Genomic DNA, 10,850 nt, shown 5'->3' on the forward strand with positions numbered 1-10,850 from the left:
TCACATTGTGTGGAAGAGATAAAATCTTAAATTGTATTAGACAGTAATAAGTAGGAAATATGTATTGTAATATCCAGAACAATTATGAAAATACAAATAAAAGTATAGTTTAGCACCCAGTTTATACAGGGGAAACATGCTGATAAAACTATTAACCCTTAAAGAAAACATGAAAACAAAGGTGTGGAAAAGCAACGTGAAATAGGTACAACAAAGGGAAAATAAATAGTAAAAGTGTAGCTTTAAAAAAATCCCAATATATTGATAATCATATGAAATGTAAATGCACTCCAAGTAAGACTAAGATTGTCCTATCAGATTTTTAAGAACCTGACTAGAAATTAGTTACAAGAGACTCAAATAAGAGCAAAAGATAATAACACTGAATTATGCCAGAAAAGCACCAAACAAAAAGGATGAAGAGACAAGCCCACAATCATGTTAGCAGACATTAGCACAGTCCTCTCAACAGACATAGAAAAGCAGTAAGGAGAGAAGTCTGAACAGCATAATTCGCTTGACCTAATTAACATCATATCCAACAATGACAGAAAACACCTTTTTAAGTGCACATTTAATAAAATGAACTGTATGTTGAGTCATAAAGCAAACATCAACGCCTTTTAAGAGATTCACATCATTCACCGGAAGTCAGTCCTCTGATCACCATGGAATTAATCTAGGAGTTAGTAACAGAAGGTCAATTCCAAAATTTCCATCTCTGCCCTGCTGATCATCCCTGCCCCCAAATCTATGTCAAGTTCTTTGTAAATCAGAGGTAAACTTGAGAGAAGGAAAGGGAGTACTTCTCCAGCCAGACATAAAGTAGAACTACAAGCCAAAGGGATCATTCATGAGCCAAGACCACCCAAACCCAGAGAGGCATGAGATGCAAGTATGTGTCCTTAGGGCTGGGGGCTATTTATTTATTTATGAAGAGCTAATTGGCTGTATTAAGCAATACGTGAATCACATTGCATCTCATTTGGCAAGTAGAGAGGCAAGTAGAGGGGTTCCTCTAAATTAACCCCTCCCGGGGCTGGGTATATTTAATGCTCGTAGGAGAGGACACAGAGCTCTGATGTACAAGAGATAGAGAGGAACTGAGAACTCTGAACAAAGCCAAGACCCTGGAAACCTGGCTCTTCCTTCTAGGAGAGACTAGGAAAACCAGAGATAAATCTCAGGAAAAAGCTCGACTCTGCTCAGAAAAGGTGAGGGTGGAAAAAGTCTCCCATTTGAAATTGAACCTCAAAACCTACCCCATCCCAGTCCGATGGAATGTTTCAATATATCCCAAACAAACAAAAAAAAAGTCATTGCAAAACTTGGTTTCAGAAATGTGATCCCTTGGATCCAGGCCAAAGCAAAGACAAATGCTTTCCTAGAGACATTTTCCACCGCAGAGCACGTGAGGCTCCGGTAGCAAAAACCGGTAACACCAGCTGAAGAAAGATTCACAATCATTTCTGGAAATCACAAACTGCACAAGGAAACAATTCTCATTGAGGCAAAGTCAGCAGATAAACAGGATTAGGTCCCCCAAGCACTTGCAATAACAGAACAGTTGAGATGAAATTATCAGTCATACTTAAACTTATGACTTACATTTGATAATGTGTGAAACTACAGATCATGTTTAAATCATATATAAATTTAAATCATTTATAAATCACATTAAAATAACAGAATAGTTCAGTTGAGATCATAAATCAGACTTAAAGCATGTTTAAAATGATTATGTAAAGAAGAAATAAAAACCATATGGAAGGAACAAGATTCTGTGACAAAAACGAGATTTGGAAATGAACCACACTGAAGTCCCACAACTGAAAATGATCCAAAAAAAAAAAAGTCCTTTAAAGCCTAAAACCAATAGCTGAGCTCGCAGAATTGGTGGTTTAGAAAAGCAGAAGGACTTGGTGAGCGGGGAGATAGATGTAAAGATATTTCACCAATTTCAGTGCAGATAGATTCCAGGGTGCAGCTAGAATCTGGAAGGGAGGAAAGAATGGGGAAGGGGGTGAGGAGAGCCAGGCCAGAGTGTAGGATTGCAGCGAAATGACTGACAGGTGCGCCCCGGCTCTGGGTCTCCTTGCACGCGCTTGCTAGGCCACCTGCCCCAGGTAGACTCTGGCCACATCAGCCGACTGTTCTCTGCACTTCTCAAAGGAGGCAGGGGTGAGTTCTCTCCTCTGATACCCAGTCCAGAAGCTCGAGTGCTCCAGAAAGAGCAGTCCCCAGCTGGCAAGGGAGAAGCTTGGAGCTGCTGGGATTGTGTGAAAGCCCAGGAGCCCGAGGGGCCAGAGGAAAAGCGTCTCTCAGCAGATGCTAGTAAACTGGCATCATTTCCTGTGGTGGTTGGACTGTGGCTTTGAAGGTCCTGGTGATGTGGGGCATGGGGATTTATCTGGGCCATGATCTGCCCTTTAGAACCCTAGCACAACCCAGCCCAGCTGTGCCCAGTCTAACCCAGCTGTGCTCAGTCCAGCCCAGCTCCTGGCCCCTGGAGGGACAGCAGGTGGGGAGGAAGGGGGAGAGGGAGGGAGTGGGAGGAAGGAGCAGAAAGAACTCAAAGGCACAGGGGACAGAGGGCAGGGCAGGTCTGCCCCCTGTTGGACTGGGTCAAGCAGGATGAGATCCTGATGCCACATGGAGGTTCCAGACCCCAGCGTATCTAAATTGAAGCAGCCAGGTGCTCAGCTAGCCCAGGGAGGCCCAGGGAAAGGAAGCCAGGGTGGGAGCCCCCTGGACCCACTGAGTTCCTCCCTCCCATCCAGGAAGGACTGGGTCTAGGCCAGGGGTGGCAGCGTCTGCCTGCTGGGGTCCAGGGGTCACAGACACAAGGAGGTGGGGCCTGCAGCCGGGCAGGCCTTTCTCGGGGAACAGAGAGGAGAGCTCACCCAGGAGCAGAGGCAGGGGAGGACTGAAAAGGTGGACGCGGGACAAGGAAGGGCAGGGATGGAGTTGTGTGTGTCTGCGGGCGGAAGCTGCAAGCCCAGGCCCCCCCCGTAACCTACACCCCCACCACACACTCTGAGCCTGCTGGGGTAGGTGATGGCTCCCTCAGGGCCCTCCTGGGCAGGCACAGGCTGGCTCAGGACGGGGTGCCCGAAAGGGTGGGGTGGGAAGGGGAGGCATCCCAGGTGGAAGCGCCACGGTGGGGAGGGGCTGGATGGGAGGTGTCTGGACCACTGCCAGGCTCAAAGGGGCCGGAAGGGTTTAGCTCAGCCCGTCAGGAGCTGTGTCCTAGAGGTGCCAGATGGAGTGCAGGGAGCCTGGATGGGGAATCAGGCCGGCCTCCTAAGAACCCTGGCTCTCAGACTGGCCCTCTCCCAGCCTCCCTTTCCCTGTGGATACTTTGGGTATGATCATGCCTAAAAGCCTGGAAGCCCAGAAGCAGGTGGGGACACCCAGGACCACTCCTTTCTCTGACATCAGGTGCCTTCAGGACAATTTCCTAATTGGCTGGACTGAGACCTAGAGTCCTTCCACCCCTAGACGCCCTGTTACTGGGGTTACTCTGGGTTCCCGGGAGCTCCTTGGCCTAGCTAAGGGGTGAGTGGGACGACAGTGGGGGGCAGGGGGGTCCAGATGGGGTAGGGACACGACAGGGCAGTCCTGTCGAAGGTTTGCAGAAACAGGCCTCCTGGCTGCAGTGCCTGTGCAGGCCACAGAGGGGCAGCGCGGGGCTGCATTTCAGTGCCTCTTGCTCCCCAGGTGAGCTGTCCCCAGAAGCCTGGAAGGTTGGGGAGCCGGCTGCCAGCCCCCACCCTCAACCCTTTCTCCACCTCCTTCTACACACCGCCTCTGCAAAACGCCTAAGGAAGCTGTGTTGTGGGGAGAGCGGCAAGTTTTTAAAAAGCAAAAAAAAAAAGAGGAGCAGCTCTGAAAGGCTCCCTGAAATCCTCCAGGCCCCAATCCTGGTCAGCAGCTGGAGAAACTGGGGCTCAGAGAAGTTAGCAGCTTGCCCAGTATCACCCAGCTCCCAGTTCGGGTTTCTCTCCCAGGCACCTGCTGCCTCCCTCACTCCACTGCTGGTTATGGGGGTTGGGGGTGCCCAGACTTCACTGTCCAGAAGGGAATGGGAACACACAAAGGACCACAGTCAGGTAGAAAGCCACGAATGCCACACTAGGTGGGAGAGGGACTAGTATGGGGGAGACTTCTTCATGCAGGTGGGAGGGAGGGTGGAATCCAAGAGGCCATCATGGAGGAGGAGGCAACACTTGAACTTGTCCTCGGGGTGAAATAAGATGCTGACTCAGTTGAACAGTGGGGAGGGTGGTGCTGCTGGTGAAGTAAAACCCTGGACGAAGGCAGGGAAGGAGGAAATGTGCATCGGTGAGATATACGCTCTTCGGGGAAGGAGGAGATTAGAGGTCGGACAGAGAAGTTTGCCCACATCCTGAAGTCTATGCGGGCTGCCTAGGTCCCTAGGTCTTTAGAATTGGGGGCTGGCTTGGCTTTGGAATTTTCCTGAATTCCATTATGTTGAAAGTACAGAAAATGGCAGTTCTCCAGATTATCTCATTTGGAGGTAGGAGTAAACAAATGTTCTCCATGGCGACGGTGGGGCCTAACTGGAGATGTCTGGCTGCCCCTCAGAGCTCTGAAGACCAGCCCGGAGGAGGAAGGCGGCCGCTCCCCATTCCTCAGTCATGACTCGAACTCACAGCGGAAGGAGCTACTGCCGGCCACAGGGGGCCTCTGCCTAACCTTGGAGCTGGCTGCGGGGACAGCCCAGGATTCTGGGGCTTGGAGAAAACCTCAGACCAAGGTGGGCGGGGTGCATGGAGCAGGCAGGCCCACCTGCTCACCCTCCTAAGAAGTCAGGGGCTCCTCTGGAGGCCCGCAGCCTGCTCAGCTCACTTGCCCCTGTCCAGGTAGATGCAGGACCCAGAAGGGAATGCAGGAAGACAGGGCAGGAGGCCAGGGTTGAGTCTCTGCCTCAGTGTCCCCAGAGGTGGGCACCAGGGGGCAGGAGGCACGTAGAGAGGAGGGGGGCTGTCGTGTGGATCCATTCAACTGTTTCCATAAGGAAATGACCTTGAGGATGCCCCCAGGGCCTGAACCCAACCCCAGTGCCTGCATCAGCCTCCCAGCCCAGACTCAGGAGAGCCATGGGACCAACCCCCTCCACCCACATCTTTGGAAACTCAAAGTTCAGGGACTTGGAACCGAGGTGGGCAGGTGAGGACCCAGGTCCCGGAGACCAGCAGACCAAGACGCAGAATCACCTCTGCTGCTTCATGGCTGGGGGTCCTGGGGCTCGTTACTAGGACCCTCTCCTACCTCGGTTCCCCCATCCGAATGATGGTAGGCCAGGATGACCACACGACCTCCCTTCTGGGGCGGAGGAGAAGATCCTAGGGGCCGCTGGAAGATGCCCTTGGCACAGGGCCTGGTGCTCAGCACATGCTCAGTGATCAGCTGGTACCCAGATTCCTCTGGCCAACGCCACCTATCCCACCTCCCCAGTGGACAGACGTCTGTCTCTGAGTCCCTCCGCCACCCCACCCCCCGGCCCCTATCCTGGCCGATGCTCAGGGCTCCTGGGCCTTCCACAAAGTGCTCTCGGGGAGGTTTTGTTTACCATCAACCAGTCATGTTTATTTCCGAATCCGGGTCGGACCTCAGAAACGCACTATTTCATTAAACAGAAAAAGCAGCCCTTCTCAAACTGTGTCGGATTAAGACTTGTTTATACTCTTAAAAATTATTGAAGATTCCCAAGACAGTCGGGGACGCGGTCTCCGTCCGTCACTGTCACCGCCCCGGACACGCACGCGGACAGATTTGTAAATTCTGCGCGTGCCCGAGCAGCGGCGGCGGCCGGGCCGGAGCCGCCAGTCAGCGTCACTTGGACCTTCGAGAAGGACTCGGAGCGCGTGAGGGCAAGGGACATCTTGGTGGGACCATGCCACCGGTTTGGACAGGGGCACCTCCCGAAAGGATTTCGAGGGTCCCCAGCACCCGGCCCCCCGGGGAGCCCCTGCTGCGCATAAACACGTGCACGAAGGAAACACAAGCTGCTCTCTGCACCGCAGCCCGGAAGCTTGCAGGAAGTCCTGGCACAGACGAGGGAGCTAATCTGAGAACAAGCACAGAAGTGAGGAAGGACTCTGCCCGCAGACGGCCCGGCAGCCGCCTCCCAGGTCCCGCGCCCCTTGGGGAACCCAAACCGGAAACCAGCACTGATTCATCGGCATCTCCTGGAAGCCCCCGCCCGAGCTCCTATCTGCAGCACAGCGCGGGCAGGAGAGGCTCTGGCCCTTTTACTAAAGACACACAACCCGACATACCTTACATACTGTAAGCACAACCAAAATATTTAAAAATGTTTATATGGTTCGGTAGGATTTCCCACTGATCCAACTTGCCTGTTTAATCTGCAGTTACAGAAGCTGCCAGAATACAGACCCGCCGGGCCAGCCCATCCCCTCCCAACACCCATGTCCGGGAGGTGAAGTCGGCAGGCTTGCCAAGGCCCGGAAGGGCGAGCCCTGGTCCGGCACAGAAAGGGCATTTGGTGGTGGAGGGGGCTGAAGGGGGCAGGGTTCCACGTGTCTGAGGGGCAGCAGTGAGGTCAGCGCTGGACCAGAAGGGGGCCAGGTGAGTGGGGGTGGCTGGGGGCTCAGAGGCCAGTCTGCTGGTTGGGTCAAAGAGGGCCCAGGGGTATTGGCAGGGCTCCCACATTTTATACGAAGCAAGCTGGGCGCCTGAGGAGGGTTTCCAGGCGGAGAGGGACATGGTTGGGATGTTGTAAAAGGTCGCTTTGGCTGCAGATTTCAGGGAAAGAGCTGCAATGGGGGTGGGGGGCAGGGAGCTTGAGGGGGTCCCACCATTGGAGGTGGGATTTTTACACATAGGTGGTTTTCAAAAAAAAGATTTATTTACTTGACAGAGCAAGCACAGGGAGGGGCAGAGGGGGAGGGAGAAACTAGCAGGTTCTGGCTCAATCCCAGGACCCTGAGATGGTGACCTGAGCCAAAACCAAGTCGATGTGCAACCATCTATGTTACCGGGTGCCCTTTCATGTAGGTTTCATTATTATTCAGACAGAGTGAGGCGCAAGGCCAGGAGACAAGTGCCCCTGAAGACACAGTCTCTCACTCACAGCTCCCCAGAGGAGGGGGTATGCCATGCCACACAGGGCCGTGTGGGGGACAAGCAGGGAGGGCCAGGAGCCAAGAGTCTCTATTGTGCTTTCCAGGGAAGAAATGGGTGCAGAGGGCGATTAGGCTACACAGGGCTGGGACCGGCCAGTTTGATGACCTGACTTGGCTGGACTCTGGGCTAAGGGCTGTCCTTGTTGTCTGGCACCCAGCCCCGGGGTGACCCGTAAAGGAGGTGGTCTGGAGTAGGGAGCTTGGATTGGCTGCTTTGCACATCAGAGGCTTACGCTGAAGGGAGTTGTTTGCCATCTCTAGGACACAGCTGCGCCCTGGGGGTTCAACGAGTTCTTAAGAAGTCAAAGCATCATGAAATACAGAAACTGAAACCATGATTCATACAGGGATGGTGGCAAGTAGTGGTCGGGATTGGGGGGCAGAGGCAGCAGAACGGTGGCTTCTGGGAAGTGGGCAAGAGGAGAGGAGTAAGAGGCAGTGGCTCAGCGAGGGGTAGGGAGTGGTTGTTTAGACGAGCTGGTCCAGGAGGGTGGGCACGAGGGAGGACCTGAAGGAGGTGGCCAAGGGGCGGAGCCTTCTGTGCAGGACAGATTGTAAGAGCTGGAGTGCAGGCCAGGTGGGCTCCAGCATCAGTGGGAGACTCAGCAGCGACTGGACAGGAGCATGAAGATTTGATCTACACGGGCTGGCCACTGAGACTGAGGTGGGACCCAGCGGGGAGACAGCCCAGTGGGGCAGGGTCACACCCCAAGGGCTCTGGGTCGCCAGGTCGTTCTGTTAGTTTGGAGATGCTGTGACCCAGCAAGACTCGCCCCAGTCCAGAGCACAGGGCTGAGGTCTGGGGGTCATCCATGCGGAGATGACTGTTGGTTCCATGGACAGGGGTGAAGCTAGCTAAGAGGGCTGAGGACTGAGCGTAGGACACCCCCCAATATTTCAAGGTCAGAAAGCAGAGGCGGAGCCAGGAAGAGACTGCTCTGGGGGCTGGAGTGTAGCGCTTCCCAAGGGTGAGCACTTCAGGAGGGCCGCGGGGCCCAGAGATGAGTGAGGAACCGTCTTTACGTTCCGCAGGAGACGGGATACAGGGCATTCGCTTTGAAGCTCGCTAAGTGGAAGTTTACCCACCCCCAGAGGAATTCTACCTTCTCACAAGTGGACCTGTATTACCAAAACGGGGATATTCTAATACTGAATTACTGTACGCAGAATCCGGTCAGGAGATCTTTGTGGAAATGTGTTTCTTCTACTGTTAAAGATGAACCTGTGTGATCTTTTCTGTTTTGCCAGCTCCCGTGAGCTCAGAGCTGCTGGCATCGGGGCCCATGCCATCTGGGGGAGGCTGGGTCTCTGCCACCGAGCGGGAGGCCCCACAGGGAATGGAGTGGCCTTGGGAGGGAAGGGGGTCATGGCAGGAGCAGGCGGCACCCGGGGCTGCTGATGTTCGAGATCGCGGAGGTGATGCTCTGGTCCGTATGGATCTGCGGCATGAGATCCCGGGTCCACGCGGACAGGGACTGGGTCTGCTCTCCTGGGAGCCTCCAGGGCCCGGCACGCGGCAGTGCTCCCGAAAACACTTGGTGAATGAACGGGTGAAGGAATCAGCAAATGAGCAAACAAGCCGCCCCCAGTGCAGCCCACCCCAACGTCCGGCCCAGGGCCTTGCACCGACTGGGTGTTCAGGAAACATTGGCTAAAAAATTAAATTTTGACTCTGTGCACACTTTCTAGCTGATGTGTGTCCCTGGGTGCCTTTGAGACACCGGTGCGGGGCTGAGCCCGGGGGTGGGCAGCCCACTTCAATGACTCTGCTGGCCCCTCGAGCCAGCCCCCAGGCCTCCCTCAGCCTGTAGGTGGGAAGTCAGGTGACTCTGCGGCCAGAGCTGTTGGCAGAACAAAGTTACGTTCATTTCATTGTCCCCATCCCACACTGTCCCTCCTTGGAGGCAGAGTCCGGTGGGTGCCAGTCGGCCCATCACTTTGGTGGCAGAATGGTGAGGAATGGCGACCTGGGAGAAGCCAGGTCTTTCCCATCATGATACCCCAGACCCGGCCTTTCCTGGCTTCACTGGGTCCCCGCTGTCTGCCACCATGTGGTCTTGGGAAAGCCATGCCTCTCAGGGAGGCCCAGGAGTCAGCCTCCAATAGACCTCCCTGCTTCTAGAGCCTACTTTAAGGGGCCTTTCAGAGTAGGCAGAGCGAGGGTGCCTGCCAGAAAGCCACAGGAGCACCAGTGCCTCCCTGCTCTCCGCATGCTGTGCCTCCAGTAAGGAATCCCCCACTGTCGGGGGGGGGCCCTCATATTCCCCTCTGTGCCCCACCCCCGGGGCGGCCAGCAAACACTGTCCGGCAGTGAATGGACCAGTGACTCCTTGGCCAGCGCTAAGTGCAACGGTGAAGGGCGTGAGGGCGGGCCTGAGTCCTGTCAGGGGCCCATGGCGTGAGGATGCAGCCGCTCTCAGGAGGGCCAGGTGTCACCCCAGCCACACAAAGAGACACAGGTTCCACCTCAGCATTCAGCCCTGGCCTGCAGCTCTGGGCGGGGTGGGGGGGGGGGTGCTGGCCATGTGCACGGCCCGCAGAGCCCAGGGCAGACACAGCCCTCAGAGCCCTGGCACTGGAGCAGGTCAGCAGAGGAGGGGATGCAGGCTGGCAGCGGGGGCGGCAGGGCAGGAAGGCTGGGGACGGGGTCCCGACTGCCCCGGCGGGGCTTTGGGAGCAGAGACAAAATAGAGGTCGTGGACTTAAGTCCAGCGTGGGGCCAGGAGGCATGGCCGAGGAGAGAGTCTGGAGGTCATCCTCCGCGGGCTGCCTCCGGAGCATGAAACCACAGAGGTCACGGCCCCCCAGGCTCTCTCAGGGACCAGAAACCAAGCAAACTATTTTTGTAGCCTTTAGAAGCTGCTCCCCTTGAAGTATGACTAACTCAGAAACAGCTGAACTTCAGAAACTCACAACTGCCCACGTGGCTGCTGTGGTCTCCTAGGGAACCGAGAAAGCAACTGTAAAGAAAAAAGAACTTGCAAGCACTCAGAAATCACTTCTGCTCAGAGAGGGAGAAATAGTTTTATCCGGTGCCAGGGCCCCCTGGGCTCACTTGGAGAAACACACCGAAGAATGACTTGCGATGTGACCTTGGAAGAAAAGTGTGTCTTTGGCCCTACGTGGCCTCCGCCTGCCCCACTCACCCCAGCCGCAGGACCCTGCTGGACAGAAAGATGCACCACCATCTTGGGACAGACCTGTCATGAAGCCTGGTGCTCTGCTGGGCAGCCGCCAGCCCATTCACATCTCTTTAGGCCCCCCCAGGGAACAGCTGCAAGGGACAGGCCAGGGGCACAACTCCCTTGATGGCCTGACTGGCTGGCTGGACCCACTCCTGTGGGCAGCTGAACAGTCACCCCCCAAAGGTGTCCGCACCCTAATCCCTGTAAATAAGTCACCTCACGTGGCCAGAAGGCCTTCACAGACGTGCCCTGGAGACGGAGAAGATCCTGCCTCATGTGGGTAGGCCCAGAGTAGTCACCAGTCTTTCTGAGGGGGGGGAGGGGGACAGTCAAGAGAAGGGTGACATGACCAGAGAACTAGAGTCAGAGAGAGATGTGAAGATGCTACACTGAGGACAGGGTCAGTGGCCACCAACGACGGTAAGGGGGGCCTCCAGAGGCTGGAAAAGCCAGAGAAGCAGACCCCACCCCCAACCATCTTCAGAAAGAACAA

This window comes from Mustela erminea, chromosome 14, assembly GCF_009829155.1.
Source record: "Mustela erminea isolate mMusErm1 chromosome 14, mMusErm1.Pri, whole genome shotgun sequence".
Taxonomy (NCBI): domain Eukaryota; kingdom Metazoa; phylum Chordata; class Mammalia; order Carnivora; family Mustelidae; genus Mustela; species Mustela erminea.